General features: G+C 54.9%; 1 long non-coding RNA gene across 1 annotated transcript; it reads right to left on the minus strand.

Moving 5' to 3' along the window:
• Positions 1 to 15,792: 15,792 nt before the first annotated feature.
• LOC139030671 (uncharacterized) lies at positions 15,793 to 19,316 on the minus strand. Its single transcript, XR_011483086.1, has 2 exons — positions 19,106 to 19,316; positions 15,793 to 16,032 (listed from the first exon to the last, which is right to left on the minus strand). It is a non-coding gene; the product is annotated as an uncharacterized lncRNA (long non-coding RNA).
• Positions 19,317 to 19,865: the final 549 nt, after the last annotated feature.

Consider the following 19,865-nt stretch of genomic DNA (forward strand, 5'->3'; position numbering starts at 1 on the left):
TACCCTTTAACGCCATAATCATAGTTGCAAAAATCCATCCTCAGAGCAACACAGAGCTGGGGGCAGGGACTCCCAACCACCTGGAAGAGTCAGGCTGGAAGTTTCACAGATCCACCCCAACCCAATCTTGGAGGGGGATTTCTGGCTAAATATCGGGGAACCCCTTCTTCAACATGGACACCAGTTTATAGAAAGTTTCTCTTTATAAGTTTGAGTATATGATTTGAAATTCTAATAAAATTTATTCAAAAGACACTTCTCTTGAATAAGAAAGAATTCTTATTTAAGGAAAGATTCTTAACTCAGATGTTCAGACACACCGTGTGGGCACCTCTTTCTGTGTTCTTGCTCCAGGTCCCCAGGAGGTCAGTACCAGGCCTGCCGGGCTCCCCCTGACATCTGAGCTATAGTCAGCAGCTAGCAGGAATGCAAGTATTTTCCATGACGTCTTCTGTGATGAAGTGAAAGTCACTCAGTCCTGTCTGACTCTTTGTTACCTTACGGGATTCTGCAGGGCAGGATACTAGAGTGGGTAGCTATCCCTTCTCCAGGGGATCTTCTCAAACCAGGGATCGAACCCAGGTCTCCCACATTGCAGGTGGATTCTTTACCAACTGAGGTATCACAGAAGCCCACTGATCTAAAAATTAAAGATCCTCTTCCCTGTCTCTGTCGTAACGACTTTCTATAAGTGACTATAAGTCTGTTCCCTATTCAAAATCATATTCAGTGATAATTAGATATTACTCCCATTGGTTCCTTTCATAGATAAGTGAGTTGTTGCAAAGGTCCACACAGAGAGGCAGGTCTCCCCACACCCCTCCATCTCTTGAGAATTTGGTAATAAAGGGATTTGTTTCAGATCAAGAGTCATGGACCCAACTTAGTCATGACCTCTGTCCTGGATGAGATGCTCAGCCCTTGTGACAATGACCATTTATTTCTTTTCCTTTTGGGGCAACTAGAGGCAGGGTCCGTCCTGCTCTCCCACTAGACCAGGAAGTTCAGAGGCCCCCCACACCCCGCCCTTCTGGGCGACATCCTTCTTACAGGTATCTCTACCCAGAGCCTGCGTATCACTCTTCCCAGCCCATTTTCAGCCTCCCAGGACCCAGAGTTCTGCCCAGTGGAGTGGGCAGAAAGATCACTGGCCAGCACCCAGGCCAGGGACCGCTTCTCCACCCAGGAACACGAGACTCCTGGGAATCTGAGAATTCAAATTCAACCCTTCACCTCTAGGTCATTACCATGGCACATCCCTCTAAGTCGGGGTTTACAGCAGACGCTGCCTTAACAGAATCTTAACTCAGAAGTTCAGACACACCATGTAGGCACCTCTTTCTGTGTTCTTGCTCCAGGCGCCCAGAATGTCAGTACCAGGCCTGCCCCAGCTCCCCCTCAGATCTGAGATATGGGCAGCGAGCAAGAGCTCAAGTATTTTTCATGATATCTTCTGAGATAAACTGACATAAAAATTAAAGATCCTCTTCCCTGTCTCTGTTATAACCACTTTCCAAATTGCCTGAGAAATATATTGCCTCTTCTAGTCCATATTTTAGCAAGCAAGCTCTGTTTAAACAAAGAATGATAGCACATTCAAAATCCTTCTGTTTATCCAGAAACTTCAGGTTAAAAATTGAAACATTTAAGTTATGCATCCTGGTGGCATTCTCCCACAGTTAACATATTGGGTTGAGATTTTTCCTGAGAAGTGAAACATGAAATTCAAAATATATCTCAAGTCAGAGCATGATTATTGAGCAGATAAATGGAGAAAGACATCATTTCTCTCTGTAGTTAGTAACTGCCCGGGGATGGCACCAGCACAGACTCTAGCAGGAAGGTCCTTTCTGGGTGCAAAGTCTTTGATCTCATCCCCTTGCGTCCAGGCTGCAGAGAGAGAGAGACGGTGCGGGCAGGGCTGGGACGGTGGTGGGAGGCGGGATCCCCAGCCTTGAGTGGCAGCTTGAGATATTTTAATACACTGTTTATCCAATGAGTTGGGTCATTGTCTCCAGGACAGGGCAAGGTGTTGTTTTTGTTTTTTAGTGCAATTTGACATATAAATTTATAAAGTTTTTATATGAAGTGGTTTAATGGCCAAAAATAAAGAACATATCTTGCCATTTGAAAAATATGTTCCTTCTTCCCCTGAACATTGAGACTAAAGTCCAGACAGATTCCCGGCTGGCTCCCCCTTAATCTTCCCACTCCGGTTTTCACTGAAGGCATGGTGCCTCCAATTAATCATTGAGTTGATTAGGTGTGAATTCCAGGCTGATAGTTATGCATCACTTAGCATCATGAAACTGTATCAAAGCCCCCACGCACGAGTGTTTTTACACGTCTCCTCATCTCTTGTCATACTTTCCTGCCCCAAGAGAAAGTTCTTATCACCTCTCTAAAGGATTTAATAGCTGTGAATTACAGACCCACACCTCTGCACACCTGTCTAAGCCACTAGGGGGTCAGAGCTGATTGTTTCGCTTTCTGCATATTCAATGTCAAGTTTACAAAGTCTAGAGAGCTGGGGCACAAGCTGACGAGCTTTATTCTTACGAAGACCAAGAAGACAGGCGACTTTCAAATGAGTTCATTTGTTCCTGCAGCAATTTTCCTGAAGATTCACAAATGCAACCGTTGATGTAAAAATTGCCCTTTTCTCCAAAACTCCGTCCTCCACCTTCATCCTCCAGACCTGCCTCTTGACTTGGAGCTCTGTGCTGCTCGCCACGGCTCGGAGAACTGACAGGACACACATACTCTTCACACACGCCCGCATGCACGCTGGGTTATGAGCACTGTGTATGTGTGGGTACCCAGTCTCGTCCAACTCTTTTGCATCCCCACGGACTGTGTAGCTCACCAGGCTCCTCTGTCCACGGGATTCCACAGGCAAGAAGAGTGGATCAGCTTGCTGTTTCCTTCTCCAGGGTATCTTTCCCACCCAGGGATCAACCCGTGTCTCTTGAGACTTGCGTTGGCAGGCAGATTCTTTACCACTGTGCCACCTGGGAAGCCCTGCAATGTTGAAATTAGGATTTTATCCAGAAAAAGGAGAGAGAGGGTCCACATGCAGTTGCTTTCTCTCTTCACCAACAAGACTTGTCTCCATTCATAGTTCACCTAGAATTAAACTCCAGTTTCACAAAGATTACGGCATCCACGCCCAGCACAAATTCCCGCATTCGTCTGTGGGCTAAGAATGCTGCCTGCCGCTTCAGCAAACAGAGGAGGTCGCAGCCTCAGCCTCTCTGAGCCCCGAGGGACCTCAGGATGGGAGAAGACAGGATGGAGGCCAGGACAGCGACATCAGAGGAGCGATGCCAGGGAGCCCGGGCTCCTCATCTTCCCATATGTAGAAAAAAGCTGAATTCCTTAACTCGAGAGGTCCAGTTTGTTGTTGTCATTGCTCCGTCGCTCAGCCGTGTCTGACTCTCTGTGACCCCACGGCCTGCAGCACGCCAAGCTCCTCCGTCCTCCACTGGCTCCCAGCATCCACTTAAGCAGTGATCTTCTGATGTTCCCACTGCCTGGTCTTAGTTGTAAATCCCCCCATACACCCTGGCTTCCCACCCTTGCCTTTTCCGAGCAGTGTCTCAGAGTGGTAGAGATGCTGTGTCCCTGGCCTTAAGTCCTCAATTCTGCCCACCGAATAACACATAACCCTCAACTTTGGGGCTGTGGTTTTGTTTTTTTTTTTCAGTCGACACCTCAGATAAATCTCACACCAGTGTCCCCAACAGGCATCCTGTACCATCTGAGGATCCGTGTTGAAAACAACAGCTCCGGAACAAGCAGAAGGCAAGCCTTCTCCCGGCTTTGATCTGTGAGCAAGTGGACCTGCGATCCAGCCTGCGCTCAGGAGGCCATCAGGAGGGGAGCGGAGTGTGGACCACAGTCCTGGCGTCTCGGGGAAACCTCTCGCCCCCTGGAGGAAGGAGAGATGGCTCTCCTTCCCTCTGGCGTGGCCTGGGTGGACAGTGGACCGTCCTCAGGGGAGCTCGCGAAGGCACCCTGGCCTCCGGGGCTCTCAGAGGACAGAGACAGACATGAAGCCCAGGAAGGCAGCTCTCCTCCAGTCGGCGAGTGGGGGCTGGCTCTGAAAGCCCACTGCGGAGCCGGTACTCAGGACAGGGCAGGGAGGGGCTGGGGCCCAGCCAGCGAGGCTCAGACCTGAGGCCGGGCTTCTGGCGCAACCTGCAGGAGAGGGGTGTGTGTGGAGGGGAGGGACCCGCTCCAGCAAGTTCATGAACAGCCTCTCAGGGTGCATCCACCAAGGAGGGGAAGGCAAAGAGCGGAACCCAGGTCAGCAGCAGAGGCCCCGGCGCTTCCCGAGCCCTGTCCTCGGCCCGGGCTCCGTGATGCTTGATGCCGCTTAAGTCTCAGCCCATGAGGAAGGCCCAGTGGTCGCCCGCCTTGGGAGGTGAGCAGTTTCAGGATTAAGGACAAGAGTCTGCTGAGGGCACGCAGCTTGATGGAGAGGCTGGAATTGACCTGGGCCTTCTTTCTTCCTTCCTTTCTCTTTCTTCTTTTTTTTTCTCTCTTTCTGCCTCTCTCTCTTCTTCCTCCCTTTCTTCTCTTTTCCCTTCCTCCCTTTGTTCTTTCTTGGTGAAGCATAGTTGATTTCTAACATTGTTACTTTCAGGTGTACAACATAGTAATTTAATATTTTTGTAGATTACACCCCCCATACCAATGTATTATGAAATACTGACCACATTCCCAGTGCTGTAATTACGTCCTTAGAACAGATCTGCAGTAGTTTTGAAATTAAACAGGTGTTTTCATATTCAGATAGTTCAGGATCACTGATACACTAGAAGCTTCCAATGTCCTCAAATGCTACAGCGTTTCCATGAGTAAACATTCAAGCTTAAGTACAGATTTGGCAACTTTTAGAAGGAATAGACATAAGGGAGTGTTGTAGGAAGAAAACAATGGAGAACTTCAGCAAAATCCTAGGCTAAGATTAATGAATTAGAAAATAGTAAATGCATTTCCTATTGTCAAAACAGAACAGAAAGCTCCTTTTATTCTTAATGCAGAGCGGGGTGTCCTGACTAGAAGGCCTTTCTCTGTTCTGCTTTGTCTTCTCCCCAGGAAGAAATGTCAGCAGGCTGCTTGGAACCTGCTTCTAGAGCGCAGAGCAGGGGGTCTCCTTCGGTGAATTGAATGAGCCCCAGCGGGCTTCGGGAAGGCAGCCCCGGGTCTAGGAGCCGCAGAGGCCCTCAGGCCGGCCAGGTCCTCCTGGTGCCCGCTCCCCTCTTCGGCCAGCATGCCCCCTCCGTCGATGATGGCTGGCCTGTGGCCCCTCCTCATCTGCAGCCTTGTGCAAATATTTTTCTTAGTGACAGAGCTCAAAGATAGAGGTGTGGGTCTCAGGAGGAGAGTGTCCCAACCCTGGCCTGGTGAATTATGAGGAGAACAGAAAAGAGAGCCGTTAAAGCAAGATGGCCAAATTCGATGGTGGTTTCCGGCCGCGGGCAGCTGCAGCGGGAGAAGACGAGGTACGGGTGCGGTGCAGGGGGCTTCCCGGGCCCAGAACCCTCCGGGCTGTAGAGTCTGCCCCCAGCTCTGCCTGCAGAACCGACTCGCCCACCATGTTGAGGGGGCGGAGTACCTGCGTCTCTGGCATAAGGGGTATTGTGAGCTGCTGATTTTGAGCTGCGGCAGACGTGGGCGTGAGAAGGTCTGAGATGTCCGGGCGTGAGAGGCTGTCCTTGGGTAGGCGCTCTCCCCACCCCCCAGCACTGCCCCAGGAAGAGGACGGTGACTGGAAGCCGCAGGATGATCTCCTCCAAGAAGACCCGACTTAAACCTGTACGGGGAGCTCGTCCTTGTCTGCGCGCCCCTGGAGCCTCGGCCACTGCCCACGCCCCCTCCAGTAGCTCTCCTGTCTGCAGCTCAAGATGACAGTTAGACACCATTTCCATTTCAGGGGGTTCCCCAGTTTCTGGGGTGCTCTCAGGACGTGGGTGTGAGGTACCTGTGAGTACATTTCTGTTTTTCTCTCATTGACCTGATTTTGACCATGTGGGGGTCTCAGTCAAGAACTCAAGACTGTAGAGAGAGAATCATTTTCTCTGTGACATCACATTTCAGAGCATGACCCTAGGATATGAGTCTGGATGAGTAGGGAGGGGTTATTTATTTATATTTAAATAATGAAGTGGTGAATTCAATTCATTCTTTTAATTGTAGGATGTCTTGGACTTTTTAAATTTACTTTTTTATGGAAGCATGTTGTTCAGTCACTAAGTCAGATCTGACTATTTGCGACCCCATGGACTGCAGCACACCAGGCTTCCCTGTCCTTCACCGTCTCCCAGAGTTTGCTCAGACTCATGTCCATTGAGTCGCTGATGCCATCTAACTGTCTCCTCTTCTGCCACCCCCTTCTCCTCCTGGTCTCAATCTTTCCCAGAATCAAGGTTTTTTCCAACGAGTTGGCTCTTCCCATCAGGTGGCCAAAGTACTGGAGCTTCAGCATCAGCCCTTCCAGTGAATATTCAAGGTTGGTCTCCTTTAGGATCTACCTGTTTGCTCTCCTTGCTGTTCCAGGGCCTCTCAAGAGTCTTCTCCAGCACCACAACTGGAAAGCATCAATTCTTCGGCGTTCAGCCTTCTTTATACTCCAACTCTCACATCCACAAAAGCGTGACTACTAGAAAAGCCGTGGCTGGGACTATATGGACTACAGCTGATTTACAATGCTGTGTTAGCTTTAGGGTACAGCAGGGTGGTTCAATTACACATATGCATGCATATAATTTTTTTCAGATTCTTTTTCCTTATAGGTTATTACAAAACATTGAGTAGAGTTTTCTGTGTGCCCCAGGAGGCCCTTGCTGATTACCTATTTTATGTATATTAGCAGCATGAGTCTGTTTAATCCCAAACTCCTAGTTTACCCCTTCCCCCTTCCCCCTTAGGCAACCATAATCTGCGGGTCTATTTCTTTTTTTGTACAAAAGTGAATCTGCATCATTAATTTTTAGATTCCACATATAAGTGATATCATCAAATATCACATGATACCACTTGGAGATTTAAAACGCTCCTGGGTGAGACCGGCGCTCACAGCGGGGTCTGCGTGCCGGGGGCCCCACACCCATCAGGGCGGGCGGCCTGCTCCACCGTGGCTCCTCGGGGTGACTCTGCAAAATATCCAAGAGGCACTTTCCACTGTGGGACCTCGTGGTGCTGGTTGGGCCAGACTCCTGGCTGGACAGGCCCGTTTAAACCTCTGGTGAACGCGATCTTGAACTCTGATCCATCAGAGCCTCCTCTGGGGAAGACACAGCACCACCTGTGCGGAAGCTGCGAGAAGTCCTGAAGGTGATGAGCGCGCGACACAAGAAGGGCCTCCGGGGCGCAGCCGTCGCCCCGGGGTCGTCGAGGGGGACGGCGTGATGCCCTTGCTTGTCTTCAGAAACTCCAGTCATCTCCCGCGTTCTGGACAAGCTCGTGAATTCACTCCACCAGTCCTCTGTTCTTATCTTGAGAGGACTGGGAGTAAAACGAGAAGCAAATGGACACTGCATCTAGTATTTTACAGGCTCCGTTTGAGAGGGTCTGAGGGATGTCCCTGTGTACCCACCAGAAGCCCCAAGACGAGGGGGTCCCGACCGGACCTTGAGGAGGCCGGACTCCCATCTCGAGGGGGGATGCAGCCTCACTACTGGGCAGCGGGGAGGGGAAGCGGGAATCTTTCCACGGGGCTTCGGAGCAGCTTTTCTATAGGAAATAAATCTTCAGAAGTGAGAATTATAATTGAACCAAGTTCAGGAGAGCCAAGGGTAATTTTAGCAACAAAACTTGATGGTTCCAGAAAAGGAAGCTCAGGGAGGTCCATTAACGGAAGAGAGGTAATTGACAAGGACGGAGCAGGCAGCCCTCTGGGCGCCGGCGAGAAAACGTCTCAGGGCGGAGGAGAGAAGGCCTTCCTGGGGGAACGGGGAAGTGGGGGTGCATGCTGAAGGCCTGAGGCTCAGACAGCTTTCACCTGAAATCTCAGGAGCCTCAAGACACACCAAAAGTCACCCAGGGAAATGTGGTCCCTTTAATCCCCACCCTGTGTCCACCTTCAAGGCTCCCCCTTGATGCCCTGGCACCCATCCAGATCCAGGGCCAGCCTGAGGTCATGATCCCTCTGAGCTGAGCAAGCCCCATCTCACTCACAGCCTCATCCCTGCCCTGATCACCCCCGCCCCCCAGCCCTCACCCCCGTACCTCTCCCCTGAGGGCCTGGCAAACAGCAAGCCTGCAGCACCGCTTAGGAGATGCTTCTCGTCACGAGAAGGTTTCTGTCATCAGGTTTTGGTCCAAGGCATTGGAAGAACTGATGTTGAAGCTGAAACTCCAATACTTTGGCCACCTGATGCAAAGAGCTGTCTCATAGGAAAAGACCCTGATGCTGGGAAAGATTGAAGGCAGGAGGAGAAGGGACGACAGAGGATGAGATGGTTGGATGGCATCACCGACTCAATGGACATGGATGTGAGCAAACTCCCAGAGTGAAGGACAGGGAAGCCTGGCATGCTGCAGTCCATGGGGTCACAGAGTCGGACACGACTGAGTGACTCGACAACAACATAATTGGAAGGGACCGTTTCTCTCTCTTTGCTGAGTCCTCTGTTCTTATTTTAAAGTAATTGGACTTGAGGGAGGAAGAAAATCTCCCCACAGAGACTGTGAGTCCATTAGATAAATTATCTGTTGTAGATTTCTTTGACATTCCAAATCTGAAGGCATCAATCCTTGACATGTGGTGTACTCATTTCCTGAGGTTTCCATAACCAATGACCACAAGCTGCAGTCCTGGACCAGAGGCCCTGGTCAGGGTGTCAGCAGGCTGTGCCCTCTGGAGACCCTGACGGAGCCTCAGCTGTGCCTCCAGGCTCTGGTGCTGCAGGCGACCCTGGAGATTCAGGTCCTCACAGGACATCCCTCAGTCCCCTCCTCCGACTCATGTGACCTTCTCCTCCTGCGTCCCGCTGCTCACTCCTGGAGGCCCCAGCGTGATTCCGTCTTGAGATCCTTAAGCTCATGATGTCTGATAGACTCTTTTCCCAAACGAGGTCACATTCCAAGGTTCCAAATGCATGTATCTTGGGAGCATGGGCACCATCTTAGCCTCTACACTTGGCTGCATCACTCACTCATCAGTTAAACCATCGCTTACAAAGAGAGCGCTTCCCTGGTGGCTCAGATGGCAAAGAATCTGCCTGCATTACAGGAGACCCAGGTTCGATCCCTGGGTTGGGAAGATCCCCTGAAGAAGGGAATAGCAACCCACTGCAGTAATCTTGCCTGGAGAATCCCATGGACAGAGGAGCCTGGTGGGCTACAGTCCAAGGGGCCGAGAAGACTGGGATGTGACTGAGCGGCAGACACTAAGGAGAGAACCAGAGTGAAGGCCCGGGACTGGAAAGACTTTAGTGATCTGACCTCATCTCACAAATTCAGTCGCTGTCGAAATGATTGCTCCCAAGGACAGGAGACTTTGAATGACTGCATTTTACAAAGACATGTAACTTCATCATTTTGAGCTCTGGAGAACAGATCTAATGAGCCCAGAGGTCATTTTCCTGCTGTGACCTGTCCTGGCATCTTTCCACGCTGAGGGAGTGCTGTCCACCACCTCAGAGGGACTGCCCTCACCTGGCCCAAGGTGACACTCAGAGGTATCACCTGCCAGATGATTGCCCCAGGGAGGCATCACTGATGGAAATGCCATCACAGATCTGAATGCCAAGCAGGGATCTTCTTGCCTTGACACACTCATGTATTTTCTCTTAAGGGACAGTAAGGATACAGAACTGGCTGTCTTTGCTTTTTCTACCAAGAGGCTCAGAGCTGATTCTGTGGCTCCAATTTGGTGCTGATACTGGTGGCTCAGATGGTGAAGCATCTGCCTACAATGTGGGAGACCCGGGTTTGATCCCTGGGTCGGGAAGATCCCCTGGGGAAGGAAATGGCAGCCCACTCCAGTACTCTTGCCTGGAGAATCCCATGGACAGAGGAGCCTCGCAGGCTACAGTCCATAGGGTTGCAAAGAGTTGGACACGACTGAGCAGCTTCACCTTCTTTCAGGACTCAAGGCCTAAAGAGCTTCTTTCCCGTCTTCTCACCGGTCTGAGTTCTGATTTCAGTGGCTTTTTCCCCAGATTCTAACTGATGGTTTTATTGATTAATATATTTTCTTCTAAACTACTTCAGACTTTGTGGAGTGAATTAGGGACTGAATGAATGGCTGGCTGGCTGACTGGTTGCATGATGAACAATGAGATGATTGGATGGATAAATAACTGCATGGATGCTTGTGTGGATGAATGATTTGGTGGGTGGATGGATAGCTTGATGGGTATATGGTGAATGGATGAAGGATGGGTAGGTGGATGGATGGGTGGATGGGTGGATGGGTGTGTGGATGGATCGGTGGGTGAATGGATGGGTGGCTGAATGTATGGTTTGGACGAACAGATGAAAGAATAGCTATCTTACAGGAAGAGGGTATTTTAAACCCATATGGATATTTGAATAAACTTTAATAAATATTAATATCAAAAACAGAATTACAACTATTGATCTAAAACTTGTCAAAACAGAATGTTTCCAGCTGCTATAATTCGTTGATTATTTTTTGCATAATTCAGACAGTTTTCTCTTCATTTTTATTTTTACTGAAATTTTGTGGGAATTGGGTGTCTGGGCACTACTTTTACAACAAATATCTAGTTCAACAGTCAGCTTGACCACACAAGATTCTGCCAATTATACCAAAAATAAGCACTGGCTTTGCTTTGTAAATGTAGTATTTCTACACAGACCAAGTTTTTCTAGTTAAATTTCATGAAAATGATCACCATTCCCTTCTCTGTGTGGAGTTTTATTCTTTGCCACATTTATTTTGTGTTATTTCTACCAGCAATTTTCAGTATGAAATAAATAAAATGGGCAGTCCATATGTCTCTCTTATTTTAAAAGAAAATTGTGAGAAATTCCTCTCACGTGTTCTAGAGTTACTTGTGGTTCAGGATTTGTTTACACTGATGCCAGATTTTCTGGTGGTTTTCTTTTGGGGGAGGTAGGGGAAGAGGTTATTTGTTTGTTTGACCTAAAAGCAAATTGAGGGGTTAAGACAGGGGTTGGTGCATTAAGGTTAGCAGGCAGGTCGAGGGGTCCCACGGGACTTGCCGGGAGCTGAGTCAGGGGGCCTGACCCCCAGGGAAGAAGGGGGTTCCTATTCATTCCTTGTTCAGCCAGGCCACCCCCACCAGGGTGGGTCTGGGAAGGATGACTCCCAGAGGCAGGAACCGTTGACCTCTCCCCCCAACACCCCCCACTTCTGTCTGCATGTCACCCTGACGTCCTTCACCTGTCCCGGGGCCTCTCTTGGGCCCCCTCCCCACGCTCAGAGCTCCCCCTCATCTCTGCAGGAAACTCGGCAGGCCTCATCAGCTTTAGACACTGATTTTTCTGATCTGGACTTTTCTCCGAGAACTGACCGACCATCACACCGCGCTCCACGCCCACATTGGAAGGGGGACTGGAGAGCTGGCCTGCACCTTGCTGGGAGCAGTGGTGACCGAAAGCAGCAGGGGGCGTGTCCGAGGGGGCCCACTCCCCAGTGCCGCCTCCCTGCAGACTCCCTGCTTCCTTCTGCCCTGCTCCCGCTCCTGCAGCCCAGAGAGCCTTCGCCTATGGGACCCCATCGCCTCCCGCGTGGGTTCCTCCGGGTCCGCACTTTCCAGGGGAATCTAGAAGTCATTCTTGGGGTCTCCCGGGACTGAGACGCTTTACGCCAAAGCCTGTAGCAGTGCTTCCAGCCACAGTGGCTTTGGGTGAGCTTGGCGGCCTCTAGATCGACCCAGGCCGCTGCTTTCTGGGCCCTGGGCTCTTCTGGGACAGACCCCGAATGTCTGCGTGGGATGGAATCCTGGGAGAAGCTGGAGAGGGTGGGGGTGCGGGGCCGGGTGGGAGGGAGGGAAGCAGAGGGCACGACCTCCCCGGGACACTGGGTACCCTTCCACCTTCATCCTCGAGAGTGGGGCACCCCCAAAGAGGCCAGGCAAGATAGGCTCCAGCCCAGATGCTGCTGGCACGGGGGGTGGGGGGGAGCCATGGAGAGTGGAGGCAAAGGAAGTGGCCCCCAGGGACAGAGTCGGAAAACCCTTCACGTCTGGGGGACACGTGCCCTGGGCCTGAAGACGAACAGTTCCACTGGAAGAGCCTCCTAGGCAGGGGCCTTCCTGCACAGAGAGCTACGACGTGCAGAACAAGGAGCCAGGAGTCAGCGAGCTCCCCCGGGTCTCCACAGCATCGCTGAGGAGGCCTAGCAGGACCTGCACACATTTCCTTAGCGTCTAGAGAGCAAGCATCGCCAGCTCCGAGGGCCACAAGGCCTCCTTTGCAACCAGCTCAGAAGCAGCCACAGGCAAAGAGGGGGCAGATGGGGGCAGCCTGTGCCAATAAAGCTTTATTCACACACAGGCAGCGGCAGGCCAGGGTCTGCGCACCTCTGCCCTGGAGACCTTGGGGCTCATCCGGGGAGCAGTGCGAAGAGGTCAAGGGTCCCTCCAGCTCTCTGAAGAAGAAGCGAAGAGTCACTGGGACGTGGGTCCCCAGGGAGCTCCGGACTGCATCGAGGGCGCTCTTGCCGTGAGACGACCTTGGTGGCTATTAATCACGGGGACGAGTCTGGCAGCAGAAACCTGGCCTGGGGACAGCGCTGGGGACAGCCTGGTGCGGTGCTCGGGATGAAGATAATGACAGAGTGATGCAAAGAATGCAAATTTATCTCCCACTCTTTCTCAGGCCTGTCTGGGTGTAAAAGGCACTCGGGTGCAGCACCTATGATTCATGGCTGGGGCACTCTTCTGTGGAGTTCCCTAAATATTGTGTAGCCGGTTTTGACTTGGAAATGCAGTGTTTGAAATATCTTCACTTGACCAAGAGGCCCCCAGTGACATTAGAATAATGATGATGGCATACTCCGCATTTCACTAAGAAGTGCGTTGGAATAATACCGCTCACGTTGATCTGGCCCAGAAGGTGATTTAGGACTGAGGCTCCGACTGGGGAGAGATGGCAGCGGGCCTCCGCCTCCCTCCCCATCAAAGGCCCAAGAGGAAGAGTGTTTCATTTTTACCGCGGCTTTTCCGTCTGCAGGGAGCCTTATTTCTCCTTTACACGTTTTCGGAAACCCTGCTGTGGGCTAGATTTACGGAGTGGAGAGCCGGAGCGGGACATCAGACCCGGCGGGTTTCTCCCGCGGCCGAGCCGAGCACACGCTCCCCTGACGTTTCTCTTGGCCGAAGCCTCTCTGGATACGCCACGAGGCTGGAGTTGGGGTGCCAAGACTCCAGACCGAGCGCGAACCACTCTCGGGGTCCTGCCTTCGGCGGTCAGACGTGCGCTTCATTATCCACTGTTTCCTCCGCTCCTTTCCGCAGCGCCCTTCCCGGCGCACATGGTTGCTCCCTGGATCCCAGGGCCAGGGAGCGCGCCCACCTCCGCCAGCCCGACCTGGCCCTGCAGCGGGAGGAGCCGGCGGTGCCCAGACAGACGGACAGTTGGTCCAGCAGGAAGGTCGGGCAGGGAAGGGGGCGGGAGTACAGGGCCGCGTGGATAACCAAGGTCTTCCTGGAGGCGGCCCTTGAACCCAAGGCAGGAACGCTGAGAGTGCAGAGGGGTGACGCCCAGACAGCAGGGGAGCAGGTGAGGCGGGGCGGGGTGTGCACGACAAGGGGGGGTGGAGTGGGGGGCGGGGCGGGGAGTGGGGAGCGGGGCGGAGTAGGGGGCGGGGCGGGGAGTGAACCACACTGGGGGGGCGGGGCGGGAAGTGGGGGCGGTGCGGGGAGTGGGGGGCGGGGCGGGGAGTGAACCACACGGGGGGGGGCGGAGCGGGGAGTGGGGGGCGGGGCAAGGAGTGGGGGGCGGGGTGGGGCGGGGAGTGGGGGCGGCGGGGAGTGAACGACACTGGGGGGGCGGGGCGGGGAGTGGGGGGCGGGGCGAGGAGTGAGCCACACTGGGGGGGGCGGGGCGGGGAGTGGGGGCAGCGGGGAGTGAACGACACTGGGGGGGGGCAGAGTGGGGAGTGGGGAGTGGGGGGCGGGGTCGGAGTAGGGGCGGCGGGGAGTGGGGGGCGGGTCCCTGAACGTGGAGGGACCCTGGTCTCAGGGGCTCTTTGCGGGGGGAATCTGAAGGTTCTCAGAGACGACCAGGCCCACGGCAGGTCTGGGGTGTCTCCTGGCAGTGACATTTTACCGGGGCCTGAGGCTGATGCGTGTGTGGATGTTCTGGGGACACTCCCCTGGACGTGGCCCCGTGTCTGGAGAGCCCGCGTCACAGGAGGTTGAGTCGTGGGTCCCCAGCCTGGAAGGGAGCAGCCTTCGGCCCACAGCAGCCAGATGCGGAGGGACACGGGCTGCCCCCTCCCCTGGAGCAGACGGGTGGTGTCTGGGAGAACCACATCCTGCTCCGTGAACAGACCCCAGGGAGCGGCCGGGAGCTGGCGGGAGGCGGCCACGTCCTGGAACCTGGGTCTTGGGGGCCCTCCAGGACCTGAGCGGGCTTCTTTCCAGGGCTCAGAAAAGGAGGAGGGTGATCGGAAAAGGGAAGGACTAGGAGGGAGGTGGGTGGAGGGAGTGAGTCAAGGCGTGGGCAGCTTCAATGCACAAAACCCCAAGCGTTTCCCCTGTTCCCTGTCTGTCCTCTGCCACCTTTGGAGGGAACCTGAGTCCAGAACACAGCTGAACTTGGAGAGTCCTTCTGCCCAGGGGCCATGAGGTGCCACCCTGGGTTTTCCCACCCACCACCCCCTCCCAGCAGTGCCCGAGCAGTGGTTAGGAGTGGTGCCTCAGTGGCAGGCTGGCTACAGGAGGTGGACGGTGGCCCACAGCCCTTGGCGGCAAGCGCATGGGGCTGGGAGGTGGGGGGCCTCACGTGGGCTTGGCCTGTGCTGAGTCTGCAGGGGGCCCACAGCCTTCCTCCTGCAGAACCCATCCCTCCTGAGCGGAGGTAAGACTGCCACGGAACGGACGGAGCCTCAGGAGATGACGGAGGTGCGGGCCAAGGGGAGGGAGTGATCAGACAGACGGGGGGAGACACTGCATCATCCGCGGCTTGGCAGGTCCCCGCACACGCCCCAGCGGCTCCCAGAGCGCCAGGGACACGGGAACGCGGTGAGGCTGCCACATGGGGCGACCTGGGCCCTGGAGCTACCCGGCCAGGCATCAGGAGGGCTGCGTGGGCAGGGGTGTGCCCCAGAGCTTTGCATCCACTGCTCTGTGGCCTCGGCATCCCACCACGGTCCCGCGAGGGTGTGGGATCTGGGAGGCAACACCCAGGACTGCGACCTGGGGCCACCTGCCCCCCAGCAGCGGGCTTCCTGGGACGGGGGCGTCGGCAGAACCATGAGCAGCACAGCAAACAGGAGCAGCGGCCCACATCCGTCACGCGGAGTAATGAGCTGGATTTATAGAAAAGGAAACACAATACAATCCGCGTAATGGCTGTTGACAGAGATCTGGGCTGTTTGTTCTAGGATATTAAATTGACAAACAGCAAGGGTTCGCCGGGCTCCCGTCTCTGATTTGCAGGCTCCTGTTGAAAGGTGTGTGCGTGGCTGCACCAATCAGAGGACGAGGCTGACCCGGCGGGATGAGGAGGCCCGTCCTGGAGGCCTCTGCTTGCAAACACCTCCCGGAGCCCGCGCCCCGGAGGAGCAGCTCACCAAGGAAGCAGGATGGAAATGACACTGCTTGGTTCCCAGAGAAAGCAGGCCACATTTTGAAAAATTTAATTAAGACCCGAGATCAGGTTTGGGTAATTAGATTCAGGCTGTGAGTAAGCGTGGTGATGGATGGGCAGGGCATCATCGCTGACACCCAGGAGGTGAGATGCAGCCCCCAACAGCCCCCACCGCCTGAATTCTGCATCTCAGGTGTGAAGGATGCTCCCGACACTCCTGCTGCTTTGCTTTGGGTTGCTTTTTAGGAAGAATGTCCGCTGGGCACAAACAACCTACAAAGGAAGAGAGGGAGGGGAAAGGCGGGCCGTTTTTCCTGACCACCTCACACGCTCTCTCAGCACCTCTCCCCACTCGGGTCTGTCCTGCAGATCATCCCTGTCCTGGCGGGAGGTGGCCTGGAGGGTCAAGAGCCCCCAGGGGGAGTCCGGGCAGGCTGCAGAGATGGGCCGCGTGCCTGGAGGGCCTTCCATCAGTAGGTAACGGACTCTTAGCAGGAGAGATCCAGTTAGATGGGAAATCATTGCTTCCACTGTAATTTACTTAAGGAAATGGAAAAGGTGAGCAAAAGACCCTGGCGAGGCGGTGAGTTTTGACGGAAACAGGAAGATGGCATCCGGTCTTTTAAAAGAGAAAGAACACATGTCGGGGAGAAGGAAGAGGGACAGGGCCGAGTCACCAGCAGGAAGGTGGAGGGGGGAGAGGCAGGAGGGCAGAGGCGGACCGGCCTCAGGACAGTGGACAGGTGGACAGGAAGCCTGCCTCCATGGGCGCAAGGCCCCTGAGACGCCTCGGGGCCCAGGGGAAGCCTGTGCTGGGGTTCGGAGCCCTTCCCGCTGGCTCGGGGCTTGTGCAGCTGTGGGAAGCCTGATGGGCACCTCTTAGGAGCAGCTGTGATCAGCTTCATGGGAGCAGCGAGAAAGGGTGTGAGCAGAGAGACACTCTCCCAGCGAGTTCCAGGACAGGGAGAGGTGAGCGGAGAAAGGCAGGCAGGGAGCCCGACCAAACCCCTCCGGCCCAGCGAGCTTCAGAGTCACCCATGTCTGCCCCCAGGTAAACCAAAGCCGGTCTGAGAAGTGTGAAAGGGCTCAGGGACAGACGGCTTTTAGAAACAGTCTGTTAGAGTCTGCAATTAAAGACCCTAGGCAATTAAAAACCAACTAAGGGTCCTTGGCTGCAGCGATTCTCTGACCCCAACAGAAGGTGGAACAGCGTCCTCTGGAACACGCACCTGCACGCAGCCTTCTAAGGCCGTGTGGCCACCTAATCCTAGGAGTCCGGAGAAGGCATCCGGCGAGGAGGCTCCACAATCGACCTGGGCTTCACGGACCAAAGGGCGTTCCAGGAGCCTGAGGGACTGTTCCACCCAGTGGGTTAGACACACTCTGCAACAGCGCTTAACCCTCAGCGGTGCTGAACAGAAGCCCAGAGCCAGTGTTTCCATACTGGATTCACCCCAAGGTGCCCTCTCTGAACCTCTGGGCGGACCCTCCCCGCCTCCCTCTCTCTCTCCCTCTCTCCCTCTCCCTCTCAGCCCCTCTTAGAAGCAGGCCCTTTCTCCTGTTTTGCTGGGAGTCATGTCGGACGGGTCCACACTCTGACTACAAACTCCGACCCGCCAGAAGCGTTGCTTGGTCACACACTCCCTCCGCTGGAGCAGACAGGCCCCGACGCCATCAATGCCCGGAGCAAGTCCCCCCAGACCCTCCCGGCGAGAGGAGCCGTTCGCAGGACCGCAGGAAACCCCTGTTAAGGGCACGAGTTTCTTTCCAGAAAGCAGCCCGGGGAAGCCACCTCCCCATCCCTGAGCATGCTCGGTTGCCGGGTGATTTATGGTTGTATTATTCCTAAATCTCCACAAAGACGTAAACAGGGTGATTGTGCCTCCGTAAGATATTAATAACTTAATGAGTCTGTGCTATTTGTTTATGTAAATGGATAATGGAATCTCTACAGGGGCCAAATATGATATTACAGTCTGGTGATTCGATGACTGTTATCACACACACACACACACACACACACACACACACACACACACACACACACACAGTGTGCTCTGGAGGAACCAGTCCTAAGCACGAACAGGGTGGCCACAGCTCACACTTCCTTCCAGGGATCTGGGAAGAGTCAGGGTTGAAGCCGCCCTGCAGGCCCCAGAGGAGTGGGCACTGGACACTTCTTCCCTCCTCTCCCTCCCCCTCCTCCCAGGAAGCTCCCAGGCCTTCGCACCCCCGACCCTGTCCTCAGCTGGATGGGCCTCCGTGTGTCCCCAGCCCTGGACCATCCTCCTCTCCCTCCAGACAGTGCAGTTGGACAAGCACCCACATCCTCCCCATCAGATATAACTGGCCCCTGACCCTCTGTGCTGCTAAAGGGTGACCCCACCCCCAAAACTGCAAACCCAGGGCCTCAGAATGTGGCTGTGTTTGGAGATGGGCTTTGAAGACATAAATAAGTTACAGTGAGGTCGTGTGTGTCCTGATGCTCTGGTGGCTGGTCCTTACAAAAACAGTAGGTCAGGACACAGACATGCACAGGGTGCCCGTGTGAGGACAGGGCGTCAGGGCCCGGACGTGCACGGGGCGCCCACGGACGTGCACGGGGCGCCCGCGGGAGGATGGGGCGTCCGCGGGAGGACAGGCGTCAGAACGCGGACGTGCACGGGGCGTCCACGTGAGAATCGGACACAATCCCTAACTTCCAGCAGGAGGGTGTCAGGAGAGGGGGTATCTTTGGGCAGCTGCCAGGTCATGAGGGTGGGCCCCCACATCGGGATTAGTGACCAGGTCATGAGGGTGGGCCCCCACAGGGGGATTAGTGTGCCGAGTCCCACGGGAATGAGGTGCCACATCCCCCTCTCCCTCTGCACGAGAGGACAGCTTCCTTTCCCAGCACTGTTGCCTGCTCGGGGTCAGCCCCGTCCCCACACTTGCCACCGCTGCCCTAGCAGGGATGTGAGGGCGCTGTGTTCTGGTGCCTCTGGCCTCAGCGAGGGGTGTGCACTCAGGTCCGAAGGGCTGTCTCCACCCTCAGGAGCCTACAGGCCACAAGCTGGTCCCCCTGATCACCAAGTCGGTGTCCCCCAGAGCTGGGAGGGGAAGATGGCTGGCAGGGCCACCCGGCAGTCTCTGGCTCCATCCAAGCTAAGCCTGGTGGGGAGGTGGACTCACCACCCCCTCCCCTCGGGGTCTCAGGCTCTGCAAAGCTGGGTGGCAAGGATCCGACCAGGGCTCCGTGTGTCCACCCCTCCCGTGTCTCCATGCCCCCCTCACCCCGAGTCTTGGGACTCGCCTCCCCATCCTATCCACCCTGCCCCCTCCCCGCCGTCTCCCACCTCCTGCCCACCTGCCTGAGGACATTAACGCGCATCCTTTCCGCGTCCTTCTCTTCTCTTGTTTTCTCCTGTTTATTCGTAAGCTGCCGTGTGAAACAGTTACAGTTCAGATTTCTGCTGTGGATAAACAAATACAGAAAATTAGCAGATGTGTTTTGCAGATGCACTTCACAAAAATAACCTCCTCCTGATGAGTAGGAGCGTTGGGAGGCTGAGCGGTGTGGGGCCCTGAGCACCGCTGGACGCCCTTCCCGGCTTTGACGGGTGGAACCTGAGATGAGAGGAGGGGCAAGGACCGGCCAGGTCCAGAGCTGATGGCCGAGCCTGCTGTGGGCACAGGAGAGGGTGTCCGGGCGGGCACAGAAGCTGCGGCCTGGTGGCACAGGAGGGCAGCAGCCACAGCCTCGGGGCTGCGGCTGGACCAGTGGCTGCGAGGTCCCCGGGAACCCCGGGGGTGGGGGAGAGGGGAGACGGAAGACCTGGAAGAGGTTGCCAAAGTCAGGTGTCAGGGCATCTGGGGGACTCGGGCCAGCAGAGCTCTGACCCCAGGAATGCCAGCAGGGACAGAGCCTGAAAGCGTCCCTGAGGAGGCAGGACACGCCCCCTGTGACATGCAGCCCCGCGGCACGCCATCCCTCAATTCAGGATGCCCCGGATCGTGGGCAGCTAACCTCACAGTCCTGAGAGACGAGGGACACAGAGAGGGGGGTACCTGGAAACACCCACAAACACCCACCTGCACGCAGAAATGCAGTCACCTGTTTGTGCGCA

The sequence above is a fragment of the Odocoileus virginianus genome, chromosome 23 (genome assembly GCF_023699985.2).
Source record: "Odocoileus virginianus isolate 20LAN1187 ecotype Illinois chromosome 23, Ovbor_1.2, whole genome shotgun sequence".
Lineage (NCBI taxonomy): Eukaryota > Metazoa > Chordata > Mammalia > Artiodactyla > Cervidae > Odocoileus > Odocoileus virginianus.